Genomic DNA, 22,943 nt, shown 5'->3' with positions numbered 1-22,943 from the left:
TGTAAAGGAGAGCAAGGAGCTAAAATAGTCACAAATTTCGCATAACCCATCACCAATGCTAAACAGATTTAAAGTGTTAAACATCAGAGTATGCCTTTTCTAGGCTAAAGAAATGTTTATATATTCTCCAGAAGAACCGTAAGTGGTAGGACGTGCTAATCGCAAGGGGGCTTGGCTATGGTTACCTGGCATTAAGTAAAGTTTCAGTAAAATGTCTAACTGAAGGATGACCGTCTAATGTTGTTGGGCTTTAGCTTTGAGCAGGCCCAGTCAGTATGGTCAATGGTATTAGGCACTGGGAATTGCCATTCAACATCATCTGGAGGTCTGAATGATCTCCATCCCCTCTATTATTAGTTATTCACTTCAGATTATTTCCTTTCCCTCACAATTCTACTCAACCCAGCCATACTTTGCTACTGGGATCCTCATATCTGCACCAAGATGTTCTAAATCCTGCCAATACTGCAAATAGTGTTTTCAGAGTGTGAATTGTCAGCAGGACACAGTAGTGGAGGGAAGAATTTTCTTTTTTAAGATGCTACATGTGAAAGACAAAGATGCATTTAACAATCAAGTTATGTGTAGATGTGCTATCCATGACTTTATTTACCCACACTCCCAAAAATAACCACCCTTCCCACGGATGTGTTTCTGCACCTCTTCCAGTAAAGCATAAAGGAGAATAGCACTGTAGGACCTAAAGAGAACAAGAACTTCAATTGTTGGTGGGTCTCTAGGTCTTCCACCGTTATACTATGGTATTCTTCTGGCCCAAGTAACAGTGTCAAGGATTTGAAGTGTGGGGAAAGAGATTCCACCTAAACATTAGGGCAAATTACTTGGCAATAAGGGCTGTCTGAGAGTGGAATATATTGCTTTGAAATGTGGTGGAGTATCCAAGAAAGGCCGGGTGGCACCTGGTTTGTGTATTCTTGCATGGCATGGGTTGGACTGGTGGTCTGTTCCAACTTTATAATTATCTATGTTTCTATTATCATAGGGTTCTAGGGGTGGTACAAAAGAGATTTTGTGACTATAATTGCCATTGCCAATTCTCTCAACAGAGAATGTAAAAAAGTTTATCATGCTATCTAGAGAGGGAAAATCCTATTTAACTATTAACCAATGTTATATGACAACTATTATTGCTGAATACCCTAGTTTCCTTGCCAAACAGATGACCACATAACCAGCATCACATTCTATGAATTTCAAATTATTTGGAATCCTTTGTATGCTAGAATATCTGAGAAGCCATGCAAGCTTCAGGAAATTCATTTCTGTAGGATGGGCAAAGATACTATCCACACATTTGTGACTCATGTGATTGAATGCGATTTTCCTGCTTCTTGACAGGGGATTGGACTGGATGGCCCACACGGTCTCTTCCACCTCTATGATTCTATGATCCTTCTAACACAGCACTGAGACCTTCCTCTTCTGCCACCAGGGCAGAATGAAGCAGCTGCAACAGGTGATAAATAATAAGAATGAGAATTTTACAGGTGCTGAGCATTTCACTGGATTTGGCTCAATTTACCTGAGAGATCTCTGTTGTATACTGTGCAAATGAATGAATTTGATATCCTAAATCTCAGTCCTCAGGGAAGGTTTTTTTGTTACACCCTTTCAAAAATGACATATTTGACATGAAGAGTGCAATTTCCTCTCTTTAATTAAATGCAGAACTTTCCATTTCCAGCTGTGTAGTATCTAAACATAGCTCTTAATAGCAAGGTCCCTGTCAGGTATCTGTTTCATAAGGGAAAGCCAAACCTTGTCTAAATACACCACAGGTAGAGGAATATTTAGCTAGCAGAACACTGTCCTTAAGAACATGGACACATATTTGAGGCAGCGCTAGAAAATCTGGCAATACAGTGAATACTGAGCTGTGGTTAGAGGGACATGGAGAATGGAATAAGACCTATTGCTTTCTTTTCATTCTTTGAAGCAAACAGATTTAAAATATTTCAAGAAAATTCTGGATTATTTGTGGAACTGTTATTAGTTTGCTGGCACATATAAATTATCATGTACGGATGATCCCAAAGAGTGTGACACCTTGAACGGTGTTCTCTTAGCTGAGAAGGATAAGTGCTTGCAGGATAAGGCTTGTCTTTCCCTTCTTTTTTTCTGTAGGTCTATAAAATACATTCTTGTGGATCAGGGGACCCCCATGAGTACTACTCAGTGGTTTGTGGACTGGGAAAGGAAGTATTGCAATGTGGTGGAAAATTGGGAAGGCATCTATACCCATTCTACCTGCATAAATGCTAGTACCACCTCCAAAACTCACTGAATTTTAGAAGTTTAGATTCTAAACCACAAATAACATGAAGGTGGACGCCCAGATTCAGGAAATATTGTTTCTATGATGGTGGTAATGTGTCTTCAAGTCATTCCTCACCAGTGGTGACCAAAAGGTGACCCTAGCACAAATTTTTCCTGGTAAGATTTGTTCAAAAAGTGGATGGATAGTATTTTTAAGGCCAAGAAAGTGTGACTTGGACAAGTTCACCCAGTCGGCTTTAATAGCTGAGCAGGAATACAAATCTGATCTCCCAGCTTCCTAGTACAACATTCAGACCACCAACCTTTACCATGCTGACTCTCTCTGGTGAACATTAAAGATGGTTATTTGTCTTGGAAATGTTTGATTTCTAGAGCCTGATTCCCTAAAGCTGTTTGCCCAAATGGAATATCTTCTAGCTGTGCTGGACTCTAGCCTGTATCATTCCAAACCAACAGTCTTTGTCCAAATGGACATAGGATGATGAAGACTGAAGTGCAACATATCTTGGGGGCATCAAGGTGAAGACAGCAGAGTGGGCAAAGTCCAAACCTGGACTGGTTGCTGCGCACCTTGCAACTTGTGAGGGTTTTTTTGTTGTTGTTGTTTTGTAGACCTTATCTTCGTCAGACCATATTGGACCACCCTTATTCTTGGCAAAACGAGAAGCCTCTTGGAGCTCCAATTCACATTTCAAATAGGTTGCAATACCTGCTTTTCAGAATGTATTCTAATGCTTTTTGCTATACCTGCAATCTCTATCAATGTTCCCAGAGACAAAAAAACAGGATACTGTGCTTGTTGTGGTTACTCAGTCTTTAGCACAACTTTACCTGCCATGTCTCAGTGCTATGGAATAATGGGAATTGTAGTTTGGTAGAGAAGGCTAAACACCTAGTAAAACTACAACTCTCAAGACTCCATAGCCTTGAGCCATATCAGTTAAAATAGTATCAAACTGTATTAATTCTATAGTGTAGATGTACCACCCTATGTCACATTTTATTGTCTTCTTGCATAACTTGCACTCATAACAAGGAGTCACTGTCCGAACAGAATATGGTTTCCAGTTGGCAAAGAGGGGACCTGTGTGCCAAGTTTGGCCCAGATCCATCATCAGTAGGACTAACAATGCTCTCTGGAAGTGGGATCCATCTTGGAAATCGCCCACAAACATAGATAGAATCATAGAATCATAGAATAGTAGAGTTGGAAGAGACCTCATGGGCCATCCAGTCCAACCCCTGCCATACATAACCACCCACCCTTATACATACATGCAAACATATTTTCACTTTTGAAGAGCAGGAGCTAGAACAGCCTGCACTTGCTGAGTTTTGAACTCTGGAAAACTGTTCTTACAATAGATGCATTCTGGAGCACAACTGGATCATATACAGTATAGATTAAGGGTATATAATAATGGCCTCTCAGAACAGAAATTGTTCAAGATTTTAAAAGTATTATTTTTAACCAGTAAAATTGTTTATCCATCTTCTATTATTAGTGTAGAATAAATTTGTATCAATGTGAAGCCAGTCCTTTTAAGGGCCCTTGATTATGCTGTTTGCACTGTTTATCCTACATAATGAAAAGATTTCATGGTGAGCTAATTAATTGAGGTTGTCCTATTACCTAAACTTATTTCGGTCCCTATAGCGGAGTACAGCTAATTAGAGAAGTGTAAAACTAGATAACAATTTAATTAAGCCACAAAGCTATTATGCTGCATTTAATTTCTTTCGCTTCCTCATCTATCTCTTCTATTTAAACCAAGATTTTGAAAAGGTCACTGGCCTCTGTTCTCACTGTCCCAGTGCAAACGTCCACGCTTAAAATGTCACAATGTTCAGCTCGCCTTCCATCCCACAGCATTAACCAAACACATGTACAAATTCTGTAAGAGCTAACATTAAGAGGGTTGGACAGAATGCTGATGTATCAAGGAAGTTCCCAAGCTCTGTTTATTAATTCAGTTGAAGATTTTGTCAAGTTTTTCTTCCAATACAGAAGAATAATTTGCAATAAGAGCTTCAGCAAAAGCTGAATACAATGATCTTTTCCTCCTGTTTTTGAACCTGTTGGTGCTTTCAACCCTGACTTATGGCCTAAATCCTCACAGCTACACATTTTGATTTATAATCTACCACTTGACCTTGACTAGACTGCTCTCAGCTAAAACACTTCAAGTCTACCTTGATTCAACCTTTCAGATCTCTTAGTTGTCATTTTCGCCTTTTTTAGAATGCTTGTTTGTTTGCTTGCTTCTGGCTCCAACCAGGTGTCCTCTGCCCTGCCAGAAAGTGAATCGAAGTCAGAGAAGGTCAGCTCATGAGTCATGAGGCTGGCTATCCACTCCCTGCCTTGCTCCATATGGCACCATGGCCCCAAGGGCACACATACGCCCCCGCAGCTCTTTCCCAACTCCCCTCCTTTCACTCCAGGATCTTTGGTGCACTGATGTGTGAACAAGTACAATCTAAAAATGTACTTTGCATGGAGCCAATGAACCTAGTACCCACTGAGAATGGGTGATGAGTCCGCAAGCTTGAAATACACCTTTCAGACATAAAGTTTTGACATCTTCTAACACCACACATCCTGAGATTTCTTCCTTTGCTTGGAACCTTGTAGACCATCTATACAGCAGAATTATAGCAGTTCAATAGCACTTTCATTGCTGTAACTCCATCCTAAAGAATCCCAGGATTTGTAATGTGTTGTGGTATCAGAGTTCTCAGACAAAGAAGGTAAATATCTCTCAAAACTACAACTCCCAGAATTTCATAGCATTGAGCCATGGCAGTTGAGGTAGTGTCAAATTGCTGTAATTTTGCAGTGTGAAAAAAGGTCTCAGCATGGCCATTTTTTGAGACATTAACCATTGCCCTGGCAACACTAAGTTGAGCAGATCAGCCTTTTCCATTACATTTATAAGAATACTATTTTCCTCCAAAGCAAGAAGAGCAGCTACAACACTCCCAGGCACACCAAATGTGAGCCAGCTTCAGGTAATCCTGTCACTAGTTTTCAAAAAGGTGAGACCTGAACACTCAAAGCTGAGGGTGGAATTTTGAGCAGGGTTTTCATAAGTGAACTGTCAGGCTGTCACAATGAGCACCCTTCCAGACCATTTCTTTAATGATCCCTTATGCTGAGGGATTCTTACATAGAAGGAGGAAAAATTAATTATCTAGAATCACTGTCACAAATTTTAATTCTGAATTTTGGGTTTCTTCTTCTGTGACTTAAATCACAGATTATTACAATAGCTGAAGAAAATGCTTTTTTCCTGAATTCCTCAGTTATCTAACAGCAATACATTTATCTTCTTCAAATATCAGACTGCGCAATAACTGTGCAAGAATGAGCGGAAGGGGAACCTGAGCAGCCCGCCCATTGCTGCCAATGGGACAAATGTATTTGTATATTTGGATGGTGAAACGAAAGAGCTCATTTGGATGACACCGGTTTCGGAAGTAGCAGATGAACAGGGAAATGGGGCCCTACAAATGGAACAAACAAAAATGCGTAGTGGTTTTATACAAATGCACAAGACTAGTGTCTCTACACTGTAGAATTAATGCAGTTTGCCACCACTATACACCAACTGCATTGGGAGAAGGAGATTCATTCTACTGATGATCAGAGCATAGATGAATGATGTTTCCATCAGGCTTTGGAGGGGGATAAAGCCAAAGAAGTGACTTAGTTATATATACATATAAGCATGCTTAATTGAGTAGCTAATATAGAATACTAATCCATATTTATATCCTATTCTGTATCCAAAGACTTTACATCTCTGCAATTAAAGCAATTCAAACAATTCAAAACAGTAAGAATGATTCAAACAGATTGAAAGCACTTTAGACAACTGAATATTGGTAGTTTAAATCAATATGGTTTAAAACTAGTAGAAATAATTCAAAGCATGTAAGCATGAAAAGACTTGGAGTTGAGCATTAAACAGGTCCTGCATGCCTAATGGCTCCTATATTAAAAATCAAATAATGTAGCTGACTAGCAAAGATAGGATGAGAATTGTACACAGTAGATGGAATGGTATATGCAGGGTCAGGTTAACTAAAGTTATCCAGCTTGGTCTCTTAAGCCCTGCCACCTAACTACCAATCATTCTATAAGGACATTATGTTCATTGAGATGTGTGTGTCCTTCATCTATACCCTGAGCATAGGAAGATTCCATTCCCTTTCAATTGACTGCCAATAGATCCCTTTTTCAGAAGTATTATTTGGGTTCTGTTGTCACTGCTGCCTTAACACATGGGCATGCTGGACAACAGTCCAGGAGTCACACAAGAATAGGGGCCCATGCTCATTTATGCACAGAGCAGAATTTAACACTAATTTTCCAGTCTCTCACCTCAACTTGTGGCAGAGAGTTGGCATGTCTGTATTTGCTGAAGAAATTTTACCATTTTTAAATGCCGCTTACAAGCCATGGAAGCAGAATATTGCAGGAGGCAATCAACAGCTTGGGATAACAATAGCTCAAGGCCCATGTTTTATTGTCCAGATGTTTGTATTGATTAATTTTTGTTGTATACTATGAGTTTTTTCATAACAAAACACTGTTTTTGTTGGTGGTATCAATCAATATAAGTTGATTTTATTAATATAGTAGAGTCTCACTTATCCAACATTCTGGATTATCCAACACATTTTTGTAGTCAATGTTTTTAATACATCGTGATATTTTGGTGCTAAATTCGTAAATACAGTAATTACTACATAGCATTACTGCGTATTTAACTACTTTTTCTGTCAAATTTGTTGAATAACATGATGCTTTGGTGCTTAATTTGTAAAATCATAACCTAGTTTGATGTTTAATAGGCCTTTCCTTAATCTCTCCTTATTATCCAACATATTTGCTTATCCAATGTTCTGCTGGCGCATTTACGTTGGATAAGAGATACTCTGCTGTAATTTATATTTATATTCTTGTGAGTGGCTTTGTAGGTAGGACCCAGTGCATTGCTTTGCCAGGGGTCTATATAAGACTGTTACAATAGCCTTGCATTATGCAAGATTAACTTGTGGTGGTTTTCTTGGAAAGCTTAATCGGAAGAGAATTGTTGTCCTGGGCACAGGTAATTCACTGCTTTCTCTAGCTGAGTGAGGATGTTGGTGTCCCAGAAGGTTAGTCCAATACTTAAATCACTAGACTGTGCTGGCTCCGTTCACACTACATGCTTGTAGCCAACTCAGTTGTGTATTTCTATTTGCCACAGCCAACTAAGGCAAAATTATATCTTCCTTCTTCTCAACCAGGCCTTGCCAAGAATGTAATTTAAGTTCCTGTCTTGGAATCTTGCCCTCACTCAGGTGAAATGTGGATCCTGCTAATGATTGGAATCTAAGACTGCATCTAAACTAGAGGTATGTGCGGTATCCATTTTATCCATTCTTTCATTCCTTTCATTTTGGGCGGGAGCACAAAACAAGAACTCCTTCATGGAATGAATATAAGCTTGAAATGAAAGAAAGTGGCTATCAGCTCCTCACCTGTTTTTCATGTCACGCGGCCCAACAGAGAACTGCCACATGCTCTTTCTCTTAAGAGGCCTGTCTGTTGGGCCAACTGGCTCCTCACCTGCTGCCTCCTCTCGTCTGCCTCCTCTCATCTCCTCTGCAGATCGAGGGGACAGCATTACAGGAGGCGTGGTATCCTAAGCCCTGTCTTTAAATCCAGTTTTCTTCTGTAGATGGAGGGGAAAACACCACAGGAGGAGTGGTATCTTAAGTAACTCTGATGCTTTTAATCCAGGTTGTAATTAAGGATATAAGGACAAACCATGCCATTGCCAAAAATGATGGGAAATGGAGAGGAATTCTCCCCCCCCCCCCCCATTGCCACCAGTTAAAGAAGAAGTGAAGTAGTAGAGCTGGGCACTGGGTTGTGTATGTGATGTGTGGAGTATCTTTGACTTTTGGCAGGAAGGAATGGTGCCCTGCCCTGTCTCCTTCCTGCTGCTGCTCCTGGAGAGTTAGAGGGAGGGGCCAGCGGGAAGAAAAAGAGAATGTTTTTAAGGAGATTTTATTTATAGGAAAAAACATCCCTAAAAGTTGGGGATGACACAAATGTTATAAAACTTCATGGGTTAAAAGTGGTATATGTGCCCTCCATGTGTGGTGATTTTCACACTTCTAACCCTAATACTGAGGGGAAGGGGAACCTGGGGAAGCCCGCCCATAGTGGCCAATGGGTCAAAAATTGTTTTTTTGGTTGCAGAACAAAAACTCCCATTTGGAAGGGCACTCATTTTACGGGAGGCATGCAAAAAGTAGAACAGGAGGCTTAGGAATGACACAAACAGAAACGGATAGCGATTCTATACAAATGCACAAGACTAATTTAAACTACAGAATTAATGCAGTTTGACACCACTTCTACTGCCATGGCTCATTGCTATGGAATCATGAACTGTATCTTGGTGAGGCACCAGCACTCTGTGGCAGAGAAAGCTAAAGTCCTTGTAAAACTACATCTGCCATGACTGCATAGCACTTAGCCAGATCTCTGCAATTCTTGCACTTAGGCAAGAAGATTACTGATTGCATAGTTCAGTACTTTGGCTTCCCATGTTAAGGGGTGGACAGTTTCTCTCAGCAAGAATACAGAAACATAACTGTGACATGATAAAACAGAAAGTACAGTTGTCCATGAATGCAACTCCATCCACATTATTTCTTTTATGGATGTCTAAAATGTCTCCTACCATGGTTGCAATATAACTGCACCTTAAGCATAACTAAAGAAACCGGAAACAGGCAATTATACAAATAAATGTCATTATTCATTTTTGAGCTCCACTGGCAATTTAGCAGTGGAATAAAAGGAAGGAGAAATGCATATTTCATGCCTGTCTACCACAGGAATAACTAATTAGGCACAATGTGTAGAGCTAATTATGGAAATGATTATGACTGGATACAAAAGACTGAAATGCTCACAGCTGGCTTCTTATTAGAAGGAAGACTTTCTTCAGGGAACCTGATGGGAAGATCAGTCTTGCCTGTAACTTTTCTGCCTGATCCTGACAACCCAACCAATAGCCTGATTCCCTCAGAGTTCTTTCTCTTTTTCTATCTCCACAGGAACTTAAATTACTTTCAAGAAGAAATATTTTTTGTATCTGGCTGTGTTAATTCACTGTCAGGCCATGAAAGAAATATAGCTGGCCAAACTAGGTGTCATTTTCCTTCCAAAAATGCACTCAACATATATGCTTTTAAACATTATTTTATGCAATTAGTAGTGTATGGAAGATAAAGGCATCTTTGAGGGCCAGCATGGTGTAATGGTTTGTGCATTAGATCATGACTCTGGAGACCAGGGCTGGAAACCCTGCTTAGATATAGAAGCCCACTCATGCAACTTCTCATCTAAGCAAAAAGATCCTGTGATAGGGTCACCATAACTTGGAAATGATTGGAATACACACAACAAAGAGGAGCCTTGGGTCAAATTAGAATGGAGGTGTTTACTGTGTTCATTCGCCTCCATGAATGAACTTGGACCATTTTCAGCTGTCAGCCTAACCTATTTCCCAGGGTGGTTATGAGGATAAAATGGGTGGTGAAAGGGGAAGAATTAAATCACCTTTTACTTCTTGGAGACAGAGAAACAAAGAATGATTATTTTATCCATAATAATTATTACAGTTTTCACTGGCTATCTATAATGCCACAAATTCCAGTTTTACATAATCACTTCCCCAAAAAGTTGGCAATATCGTAATTTTCTTCCCTATTGGCTAGGATCAAGATATGGGTAGCCTTGGGTTTTTTCCTCTGTTTTTCCTGAAAGAAGCAAGGCGTGACAGGAATTTGTTAGACATATATGATTGGTGGAGTTTACCTCTCCGAACACATCAGGGATATAGACATTCCCCATCACTATATATTTTCCTTGGAACAGATGTAATTTTTAAGGAAAGCATCATTCACCCTTTCTTCTCAAACAGCAAGCTGCAGGAGATTTCACCCACAATATTTTTCTTATTTCTATTCCATATAGCTTTAATCAGATGCTCTTGCCTCCATTGCTTATGTTCTTGAATTTCTTTATGTATTTAGGTCTCTAGGTATTTAGAAATTTCTTTAGGTATTTATTTTCAAATATTAAAATATTTGTGGTCTGGCCTGCATCATGCAATCATAAAGTGTTGTATAATTTAACAACTTTTAAACAATTTAAATATAAGGTAAACACATTAAAAGAATTGACAAGTTAAAACACCTCAGTTGAAAAACAGTCAAAACAGTTTTGGCAATTTAGAACCTTGAATGTGTGCAGATTTTCATAACATCAGTTAAGTTCTGAATAAAATCCATGTTTTTCTTTGGTGCTAGAGCAAGCCATTTATTGTTATGGGGAGAGGCTGGTGGGGACGATGGAGAGGGCCTTCTCGGTTGTGGCCCTCCGGCTTAGGAATGCTCTTCCCAAAGAAATCAGATTGGCCCCCACTCTAATGACTTTCAGAAAACAACAAAAACAGGGATGTGGAAGCAGATCTTCGACAATAGTTTAATTTAAGTGATGGAGGGTTTTAAATTGATTCTAATACCAACTGGATTTTTAATTGGTTACTAATAGAAGCTAGTTTTTCCCCTCTAATGTATATTTCATTCTAGCACAAAATGTTATAGTCTGCGATGTTTTGATGTTATAATTTAATATTTTTATGCTGTTTTGTTTCTGTATTATGTTTTGTTGTTCGGTGTTGTTTTGGTTGCTATTATTACTATGTATATTGTATTTTTGTTGCAAGCCACCTTTTGGGGAAGGGGTGGAATAAAGATGATGATGATGATGATGATTAATATTATTAGATTTACAACAAAATTAGTACACAGCAAACAAGATCACTATGATGGTTGTTGTATTGGATCACAAGTCGGACACTTCTCAAGTCTCTAGGACTATGTGATGTATCGCCTAATAATGCATGCAGATCTGAGTAGGGTGGCCTTTTGCAGCTGACAGGTGGTAATTTTGTCAGTGCTGATTGTTTTTAAGTGCAGGCCAAGGTCTTTAGGCACTAGATCCAGTGTGCCGATCACCACTAGGACCACCTTAATAATCTGTTTTATTGTATTATTATTATTATTATTATTATTATTATTATTATTATTATTATTATTATTATTATTATTATCGTCATTAGGAATCAGGCCTCTAAAGGGAAATAGTGGCATATCAATAGGGGAATGGAGGATGTGGGTTGCCCCAGGCATAACCAATACAGGGTGCACATAGGTATATCACTGCCTGAAAGCCTTTCTGCACACTAGCTGAAAACACGTGTTCTTCTCCAGACTCATCAACCAGGATATATCGCCAAGCTGCTTTATGCACATGTGAGGCTAGAACAGACAGTCAGAGAGAAAGAGCATGAGTGGGCATGCACACAAAGCTCTGGCAACTCAAATTAAATACTCAGAGAGCGCTAGTGGCTTAACACTTTATGTTCATTCCCCAACTGTATTGTCAAAGGAAAGCTGGAAAGCTGGAAGCTTGGCATTTCCTTTTATTTGCGGCTGACCTTTGCTCACTGATTAAAGCTTATGCTTAAAATTAAAATAGAAGCTAATTGGCCATGGGCAGTTTTGCATAATTTCATCATACGGTACAGTCATCAAGACTGTACCATTAGTGATTACTATCAGGTTAATGGCTAATATGTTTCCAAAATATGAATGATATTAGAGCTTTTTGCAGCTCTTTAAAGGTTGGATTCCCTCCCACTAGGTGTTAAAATGATCCTCCTGGGTGTCAAATAGACTAGATACACCATGAAAGGAAGAGTATTCCAAAGCTGGGCACCTCCTCCCATTTATTCTACAGTATACTACTTGCACTGCTGAGACACAGAGAAGAAGCCTTCCACTTCTATAATTCAGTTCTTGGCAAGAGAATATAGGAAGAGGTGCTTCTTCCATATATGGCCTATCTATTCTGGTTAAAGGGGGCCTCGGTGGCGCAGCGTATTAAAGCACTGAGCTGCTGAACTTGCGGACCGAAAGGTCGCAGGTTCAAATCCAGGGAGTAGAGTGAGTGCTCACTGTTAGCCCCAGCTTCTGCCAACCTAGCAGTTCGAAAACATGCAGATGTGAGTAGATCAATAGGTACCGTTCCGGTAGGAAGGTAACAGCACTACATGCAGTCATGCCGGCCACATGACCTTGGAGGTGTCTATGGACAACGCTGGCTCTTTGTCTTAGAAATGGAGATGAGCACCAACCCTCAGAGTCGGACACAACTGGACTTAATGTCAGGGGAAAACCTCTACCTTGACTATTCTGGTTAAACAGTGTATCATATTCTGGCACACTGCAGCTGTGGGGAAAATGTTACTAAATCTTGGTTATATTTATCAGGTTATGGTTACTGCCCTGTGCTGTAAATTTAAGCTCATCTTGCTTATTTTCCATAGTCTGCACATTAATGTTTAGTCATCAAAAAAATTAACATTATGTTCCCCTGTTTCTCTTAGAGATTTCCCTTTTTATAGTGGGGTTGCTAGGCACCTCTACCAAGCCCCTTTTTTCTTCTGAGCAGCTAAATCCCTTTGGGCTCTATATGCTTATGAATGTTTTTAATGAATACAAGATCATTCGAAAGCAGTAGTATTACCAACAGTAACTAAAACCATGAAAGGCTGAGATGTGTTCCACACTGAAATATTCCATGATAAGAGCGTATGCACCATGCAATACAGAGATAATAAATTCATATCTCTGAACATGAACTGCTTGATTCATCCGTATTCTCTGAGATCTACTTGTGGATAAGTCATGCATAGAATTGCTCTTCGAGTGTCATGTCTATAACGGACTGCTCCCCAGAGATGTCACTTAGGCCTTGGTGCCATATTACAGTTCCATGAGACTCCCATGAATTATCTAGTTATGCTGTTGGGCACAGCCTGTTAAATATTGGATAGCCACAAGGTAGTGCTGTAGCATCAATTTAAAGAAATTTTATATTTTTTTAAAAATTGGAGCTAATCAGTTGCTGAGCAATAGGTGCGTATGCCTCTAAAAAGGATGATAAACTAAGTATTTTTATTGTTCATTTATAGCACATTTAATTTTCAAAATGGAACTTCATGAGATGGTTGTTACTTCCCCATGTAGTTGTTTAGACCTCCATTCCTTTAAGACCCCTAAAATCTAGCTGTTTTAAAAAGAAATGAATATCAATGCACATAGACTTTTTGGTGTGGAAATATTGGGCTGCAAATAATTTGGTTTTTATGAGCAAGGGTTTTTTTTTCTACAGCATTTTTGGCTGCTCCATTTTCTTGCTTGAAGAATACAACTCTTCAGAGAAAGCTCCTTAAGATTCCCCAATCATTGAAAGGCATTTGTCTCAATTGTAATGCAAGGTTATGCAGGAAACATGTCGGCAAGTTATTACACAGAGAACATTCTCACAGAGTAATGGTGGTATTTTTTTGTGTCAGGAGCAACTTGAGAAACTGCAAATCGCTTCTGGTGTGAGAAAATTGGCTGTCTGCAAGGATGTTGCGCAGGGGTCGCCTGGATGTTTGATATTTTACCATCCTTTTAGGAGGCTTCTCTTATGTCCCTGCATGGGGAGCTGGAGCTGACAGAGGGAGCTCACCTGTTCTCCCCAGATTCGAACCACTAACTTTTCAGTCAGCAGTCCTGCTGGCACAAGGATTTAACCTTTAATGATATTATGAGATGGATACACTATTATTGGGGAGGAAAGAATTAGCAAAGTTCTCTTCTCTTCCTTCCTAAAGTCCCTTCCTAAAGTCAATGATCCTTCCAGTCCAGGAGTTCTTTTCTAGTCCTTTTTGAAAACAATGTTTGTCATACTAACATTGCTCTGATTTCAAAGGTGCCACCATGGAATGGTTAATGGCAAGACCACCAACATTTTGAAAGAACAGATGGAAGTAGCACAAGGAAGAGATGGGATAAAGTGTGTGGAGTTAATTTGTCCCTAGAATTGTCCTCTATATTTCTTCATGTTACAGCAACCTTAAATTACTGAGTTAAAAAATGGATTGCAGTTGCCTACTGTGGGTTCACACCTACTTTCAGGTGATTTAAATTAAGCTTCAGGGATAGAGTAGGGGTTGTGCTCACATTCACATTAGACAGAAGGTAAACTATAGCAGCAATTGCAACCTTTCTTACAAATACTACTGATCGTTGTCCGATTTTCATGGAAGAATTCCTAGATGATATTTTCATCCTAACAATTTTCTAGTCATAAGCCAATCCTATATACACATACATTCATCCAGCCATTTACTGAAGTTGTGGAAATAGGTTTTTGCAGAAGAAAGAGATCAGGATTCATTCAGGCTCAAAAAAGGAAGACCACCACACTTTCTCCCCCCCCCCCCCCCAAAGGTCTGGAAGGGTTCCCATGCGAGAAGCGGCAGCCATTGATTGACCCTATGGTATTGCCCACAACAGGACAAGGAGATGTTGGAAACCCTTAGGCTAGCTAATGGTCATGTGGTGTGTTTCAAGTGTGTACATGTTTTTGTCAGAGTAATTTACGCAGCAGCAATTGGATGGAATCGGTGGAACACTGAACGAAGTAACACCAAGACTTTAGTAAAACTATATACAAAGTTTTATTGTAAGCAGTAATAAAGACAAACAGACTTGAAGACAATGGACACAGGACTTGACTTCTCAGCAGCCAGCAGAACAGAACTGATGCAATCAGTAATGCATACACACTTGTGTCTGGACACTCCCCAGTTCCAGCCACACATCAAGGTCAACACAGCTTCTCAGCAATTAACTCTTTCCAGACTATAGTACACTCTGGATGATGCAATCAGTATGCAATACTGGCAAGACAAAAATTTCATTTAAACACTATCTAGACACAAATCCCACATTAACAGTTTTTACATAGTTTGGGACTAGATTTTTTAAAGAAATATTTTCTCCTATATGATCCTCTCTATCCACCAAACTCAACAACCATTGTGTTTTTTTCACATCCTCCCACCATCAGAGGAAGTGAGAAGACTGTTCTTTGAAGCAACACCCAAGTTCCAAAACTCTCCCCACCCCATCTCTCAACTACCCCCAAAACCACCTGGTTGACTTCAAATGTCACTTTAATACTGTGTAAAAATGTTTCTCCCCAATAAACTGATTGAAGCCTGATCACACCTATGTTTATTAATTTTTAAAAGCTGTCATTATGTCGATTCATAATCACACTCCCACTATATTGCTGTTTTCCTAGTTGTTTTAAAACTACATGCTATTTGCCTTGAATAATTCTGCTAAATGAAAGCATTTTGATATACAGATATATTCTGTATATGACATCATCACATTCCTTATTGGAGTCAAGTAAAGACTTGGAATAGGCATTACCAATGGTGGGATAGAATAGCTGGAAAGCCACAGACCATCAGAACTACAAAGTACCTGGTAAACAATGGGATAACCATATAATAAGCCTGGGGAACTTGTGACCCTCCAGATACGGTTAGACACTTTGGCCAGTGAATGATGGAAGTAGCAGTTCATCAACATCTGGAATGCAAGAGGTCCTCTATTCCACCTGAAAGCCATGGAGCAGTTTCCTTGTGCATCCATGTTGGTTGTCCATTTCCAAGTTCCTGGTAGGGTCTTGCTCATTCTTGAAACACAAGTACAATCTGCATCAAGGCAACAGCAAGCAAGACTATCAATAATGCTTCTTACTATGGGCTGTATATCATTTTGGACATTTACAGCTTTTGTCAAGGTATGTGTCAAGGTTTTGTCAAGGTTTGTGTTCATAGGGAGACCACATGATGCAGTGGTTTGAGTGTTGCACTATATCTTTAGAGACCATGATTCAAACCCTCGCTTGGCCACGAAACCCACTAGATGACCTCAAACACTATCTCAGTCTCAGAGGAAGGCAATGGCAACCTCTCCTGAACAAATCTTGCTGAGAAAAATCTGATAAGTTCCCCTTAAGGTTGCCATAGGTCTGAAATGACTTGAAGGCATACAACACTATGTTTGTACTAATGGGCAGCCTCACAGAAAGTGTAATCAGTAAGCCAGCCATACCGTCCCCTTCTAGGTTCCAGAAAAAGTGACACCTCATTGCAGGGATCTTATGAAATTAATGGCTATTAACAGGTTAGCTTTGATCCTCCTGAAGCTAGGCATTGTTTCCATCTACGAGTCCTTGAATTTAACCACAGCTGAATTTGGCAGGACTCCCAGTTTTTCAAAAATGTGCTATTAGTGCAAATCACTTTAGTCAGACTATTCATGTAGTTAAACTCTTCTTAAGAAAAAAGAGGGGAAAGAAAAAAAACATTAGAATTCTTTGATGGTTGTTATTTGAAAGACATCTGTATTTGCAGAGAACATTCCTTTCTTCTGCAACATCAAAGCTCCACAGTAGATAATCATGACTTTGAGTCCAGAATAACATTGCATCCATAATTTTTCCATGGAAGATTTTCACACTTTCCATTTCTATTATTCACATTCAGGTCTGCTAATATTAGCTAATGCAGAGAAATATTCCCAATTTTTTTCAGTGTAGTAAAATCTTACATTCTGTTCTCCAAGCCCTCTGACAGAACTCATACCAAAGCTGGCCCTACAGTTTCAACCCTTGGGGTCCTAGAATTCATGGATTCCTCTTTTACCCTTAACCCAACCCCACTTTGATATGGTGCCCAGAACTCAAGATTAGCATTATGTCGAACCAGTGGCTGTGTTGATCACTGTGGTAGACTGTGACCAGGTGCAATTGCAGAAATAAAGCATATAAGGAGAGTCCGTGTGGTGGTTTAAATGCTGAACTAGAACACTGGGAGACCAGGATTCGAAACCCTACTTGGGCATTGGAAACAACTGGGTGATGTTGCGCAAATCATATTCTCTCAGTTTCAAGAAAGCAAAAGCTAACTTCCTCTGAACAAATTTTGCCAAGAAAACCCATAATGAATGATTATAAATCAGAAATGGCTTGAAGGCTCAGAACAATGATTTATTATATAACAATAAGGTTAACCATGAATTCCATGAATTCATTCCCCATTCACAGCCTCCAAAACTCTGTTTCTGACTATTCTAACTCAATTTCATGTTTTTTTCCTATCTGATCCCTGAGTGATTCTTTTGACACACAAGCCTCTGGTAGATATCCTCCGCCTCCCCATCACAGCATTCTTTGAGCTGTGATTGGCTAATCTTAACTAGGCAAGGGTTTACATTATCTAGCCAAATGTTGAGCCTCTAAGCTGCTTCCTGCATCCCTAGCCATTTTAAATGATGAAGAGTCCTGGAGAACTTCAAAATTGGTTCATTATTGTTGGTCCTAATAAAAGTATAGTTTGATCGTGGATATTGTTCTCCTATCAGGGATTATCTACTCTACAGAACACTAAAGGCAATGTACTTTTTGCTGTAATGCCATGACAGTGCCATGAATCAGGGCTGTAGCCAGAAAATTTTGGGGGGGGGGGGGATTGAAAATTTCGGGGGGGGGGGGGGTGAACCCCTAGCAACCCCCACCCCCGCTACAAACCTGTCAATATCTGCTTGAGATAGTCCCTGGAGGGACTCTTAATGTTTTACGTCTCATAGATTTAGCATGGGGATTTGGTTAACCAGTTAAAATTCATGAGTAAACCAGGGTTTTTTTATAACCTGAAAAAATTCGGGGGGGGGGGGTTGAACCCCTAACCCCCCCCCCCCCTTGCTACAGGCCTGCCATGAATGTTACAATCCTTTCCTTAAATCTAAACTGTCATTTTACCCCAATCTCTAAACTATCACTCCCCAGAGGATGCCCAAATATTTTCATGTTTTTACCATCCTTGTGGGAGGCTTCTCTCATGTCCCCACATGGAGCTGGAGCTGATAGAGGGAGCTCATCCATGCTCTCCCCGAGTTGGATTCGAACCAGTAACCTTCAGGTCAGCAACCCAAGCTTCAAGTCATCAGTCCTGCCGGCACAAAGGTTTAGCTCACTGCGCCACTGGGGACTCCTCTCTCCAGTGCTAAGCCATGACACATATCCATATGTGACTCCCCCAAGCCCACCTTTTCTATTTTCACCCCCCCCCCCCCCGCATCCTGAGATGCCCAATGCTGTGTTGATGGAAAGCAGTGGGTGAGGCTGATGTGCATTCAGCTATTTCGCCTAGCTGGATGTATTGGGGCAGGCATCCTCCGAAAGTCCTTGATATTGACATTATTGTTGTGTTGTCGAAGGCTTTCATGGCCGGGATCACAGGGTTGTTGTATGTCTTTCGGGCTGTGTGGCCATGTTCCAGAAGTATTCTCTCCTGACGTTTCACCCACATCTATGGCAGGCATCCTCAGAGGTTGTGAGGTATGGATGAACTAAGTAAGGAAAGGAAAGAATATATATATATATATATATATATATATATATATATATATATATATACATATACATATACATTATTGTTGTGTGTGCAGCTGTGAAAGCTGTTGCTCCTTCTCCTCTCCACCAACACAGAACTAACCTGCAGCGGAGAAAAGGTAAGTTTGGGGAGGACTTTAGTTGCTGTACAGTCAGAAGAGAAATCTGACCTCTGCAATGACCAACCAAATGGGTTGCGAGAGGCATGGGCCACAGTCGTGCAGGAGAACTCTGCTTAGCTGCTTTTTTTATATTAGCCAAAATGCTTTAAATAAGGCAAGCAGGAGCAGTGACAGCACACATCTGTGTCCAGATGTGGTGGCAGCAACAACCCTGGTGTGGCAGATGTGGTACTAGGGTTATGTTTGATCTTCTGCCTAAATTACATGATTGATTATAGCTCTCACACAGAAAGCTATCGAAACTGTCAGCTTCCCGTATTATTAGTGGTGGTAGTGCATCTGGGAAAGATGAAAGACGTCCAATATTTATTGATACTTAATCTGCTAGAGACATCTGTGTATTTTTGAACTGTTTATTGCTTGATCCTAAACAAGGTTTTAAGACTTATTTTCAGCAGTCGCTCTGTTTTCTTGGGCATCATTCCAATTCAGATAACACTCTTCCTTTCATTGGGATTGCTGTGGGAGGGGAGGTTTAACTGTCTTCCGTAGTATGATGTTCACCTTTTCTCCAAGGCAATCTATTTATATGTTTTTATTATGACATATAATGGTGCCTAACTATAATATTTAAATAGGCAAGTTAAATTACTTTCATAGAATTCTGCTCACAATCCTTCCTTTGCTACCCCACAGCCTTCACACCTTTTTTGAACTGCTGGGTTTCTACTAATAATCACACCAGTTAGGTTGCTGCTGCTTTTAGATTGCTTCAGCTTCTGACTCCAAAAGCTTTGGATAAATTCACATGATTGTCCTCTCACACCCAATCAACATTTGCCTTGAGTTGATTTTAGTCAGAAGTCAGAAGCATAAGCATTGCTTGGAAAATGGAAGCTGGGTGTGGCTCTACAGATCAAAGGCTATCATTTCATGTAGTTGAATATTGTGCTGTCAAGAAAGCAGACTGACAGCCAGGACTATACAGGGCTCTAGTTGCTATGGTTATAAAAAGCATTTTATTTGTTCAACCCAAGCTTTCTATTCTTTAACAATAATACTAAACAAAGTTTTTAACTTATCATTGTGGTTGGAGTAGACAGCCATCTCTGAGTCATCAAAAATACAAAAAGGTATCTCCCCTCCCCTGAAAAAGAACAAAAAGAGTGTTTATGTGCACATATATGCCTCGCTTAAGGCAAGAACCCAGGTGAGTGCGCCTAAAGTCAGCAGGACCTGGAAGGGAAAATCAGGCCAGTCCCAGGGCTCACACACAAGTAGAGTAGGAAGAAGAAGCATGGTCCAGGCAGTCCAGCGTCCCAATGGGAAAAGCAGTCCTGAGCAGAGTCTAAAGGCAAGAAGGGTTGCCATAAACATTAGCACAAGATATATGCTGAAGGCCAGAAATCCGCAAAGCCAGAGAATCAAACAAGGTCATAAGGAAGTGTTGGAGTTGTTTGAAGCAATAAAATGGCTTGGGTTGAGCTAACTTATTTTTGTTATTGTTTATTTGTTCAGTCGCTTTCAACTCTTCGTGACCTCATGGTCCAGCCCACGCCAGAGCTCCCTGTTGGCTGTCGCCACCCCCAGCTCCTTCAAGGTCAAGGCAGTCACTTCAAGGATAACATCCATCCATTCAAAGTGCTGGTTTTGACCAACAAAGCATTAAATAGTTCTGGCCCATCTTACCTGTCTGAACATATCTCCTCCTATGAGCCTGTTAGTACCCTTAAATCGTCTGGAGAGGCCCTGCTCTCAGTCCTGCCAGCCTCACAGGCACGGCTGGTGGGAACGAGGGACAGGGCCTTCTCAGTGGTGGCTCCTCGGCTGTGGAACACCCTCCCCAGTAACATTCGGCAGATTCCAACGCTCCTAGACTTCAGGAAAGCCTTAAAGACATGGTTGTGTACACAAGCGTTCAATGAATGAGACATCTATGGTCTGGACTAAGATTTACATATGAGGACTTTAGATGAATGGATTTTAACTTGGATATGTTTTTAACTTTTGTATTACATATTTTACTATGTTATTTATTTATCTGAACTGTTGGTGCATGTATTGTGTCAGGCATTGAATTTTTGCCTATTATTGTAAGCCGCCTTGAGTCCCCTCGGGTGAGAAAAGCGCGGTAGAAATTATGCAAATAAATAAATAAATCTTGTTCAGCCCCCCTTCCATTTTACCTTCCATTTTCCCGAGTATCATTGTCTTTTCCAAGCTTTCCTATCTTCTCATTATGTGGCCAAAGTACTTCATCGTTGCCTCTAATATCTTTCCCTCCAGTAAGCAGCTGGGCATTATTTCCTGGAGCATGGACTGATTTGATCTTCTTGCAGTCCAAGGCGCTCTCAGAATCTTTGGCAGTAAATCAGCCAAGCTGGCCTCCTTAGCTCAGTGTCCTGTGTTTAAAGTGGAGCATGGTATTTCCTGATACTTTGATCTCTTTGTCTCCAGGGTGAAGTGTCCCTGTATCCCTTTCCTGATCTGCAGCTGCTGCCTGGGATGGCGAGACTCTGCTTCTGCCATTGCCAAAACAGGATAGCTAACATCCTTTACCTCCATCTGGGACCTCTTCCCTGTTTCATCTGAGAAGGCTTCCTTTAAGTGGAACACAACATTATAGAGGATGGCATTGAAATAATTGCTATCATTTAATAAAAATTTCTGGTGATTCCATTATATTGTTTCAATAGAATTCACTCTGATTTTATAGTGCTATATTTGGTTTTATTTGGTATTCTGGAAATAGGGCTCAGCATTTGAATAATTCCCATTAAAAACCAGACAGGTTCTTACTAAATCAAGCACCGATTCCATACTCTTTTATAGGTTGCCTCTGTTGCTGCAGCATTTGTTCAGGTGCTATTTGTTAATGGGCAACTTCAGTGGCTCGACTACCCCTTTCCATGGGTTGAATATTTTAAAACTGGACAGCGCTTCAAAAAGAGGGTGGCCAGGATGGCAATTTGCAATTTTAAGTTAGTATGCCTTCATTAGAATACTTAATTTTGAAAAAATCTCAGCAAAGAAATGAATTCATTCCTCTGGTAAGAGGAACCTGATTCTTCCCTGGTAGAAAGCTCTGGATAGGAAGAATGAAACAGAGAAAAGTCAAAAGAGGGAAGGATTTCTGGAAAGAAGAAGTGACTTTTTCTTTGAATCCTTTACTCACCATTAGTTTTGGTCCTCACAACTACTGATGTGATGTTAGCTAGTTACACACGTCACTCCTCATTGGAAAAGCTGTCTGCTCTGGCAATACAGGATGGTTTCAAAATAAATAGGAGTAGGGAATTGTTAGAGCTCACAAGACTACACTGACCTTTCCTGGGTTGGTTCTCCACTATCCGAATTTATAAAACTTGTTTTCAAATAACCTTTACAAAGAAAAAAAATCCCTATAGGAACTTTCGGTTTCTTTCATTATTCTCCACAGTACTGTAATACTTACAATGGAGCAGAACAATTGAAGTGTTTTAACCTTTGCATTATATATGTTTATATATGTGTTTTGTGTGTTTTAAAATATGCATTTTATGATGTGTATTTTATGGTAATGTGTACTCTGCTGTACTCCACCTTGAGCTGTGGGTAACAAATAAAATTATTATTATTATTATTATTATTATTATTATTATTATTATTATTATTATTATTATTATTATGGATTTTGAAATAACCTAAAGTTCTGACCCATAAGAAATCAGATTACCTACAATGGCAAACTTTGATTTTCCGTCCTAATTGTGTGAATTGATAATATTGTTTTATTAACATCCCTTGTGTACCCACCTCCCAATGTGTGATGACTCATGGGCCTTGTAGTCCTGCTCATGACATTGTGATGCCTGATGAAGAAGAAAACTTGGGTTTTTTACCTCCCCAGTCAGAACTGGAATCTTCCCAGCCAGATTCTTCCCAGCCAGATCTGGGAACCTTGCACCTGCAAGAGAGTTGTGTTCCAGAAGTATGTCAAACAAACCCTGAGCCTACATCTCCTGTGTTTTCTCGCCATGAGTTTTGTAAACAACAGAGAGGTTTGGAAGCGGCCTCGCGCAGGAGTGCTAGAATAGCTG

The 22,943-nt window shown here is 40.0% G+C and overlaps 1 long non-coding RNA gene across 1 annotated transcript; it reads left to right on the top strand.

The window, feature by feature from the left end:
- Window positions 1–7,565: 7,565 nt before the first annotated feature.
- LOC134298905 (uncharacterized) lies at window positions 7,566–22,492 on the top strand. The gene is made up of 2 exons (XR_010006024.1): window positions 7,566–7,701; window positions 21,322–22,492. It is a non-coding gene; the product is annotated as an uncharacterized LOC134298905 (long non-coding RNA).
- Window positions 22,493–22,943: the final 451 nt, after the last annotated feature.

This window comes from Anolis carolinensis, chromosome 4 (assembly GCF_035594765.1).
Source record: "Anolis carolinensis isolate JA03-04 chromosome 4, rAnoCar3.1.pri, whole genome shotgun sequence".
In the NCBI taxonomy this organism is placed as follows: domain Eukaryota; kingdom Metazoa; phylum Chordata; class Lepidosauria; order Squamata; family Dactyloidae; genus Anolis; species Anolis carolinensis.
The sequence above is the reverse complement of the archived record's forward strand: the minus strand, read 5'-3'. Positions and strand labels throughout refer to the sequence as shown.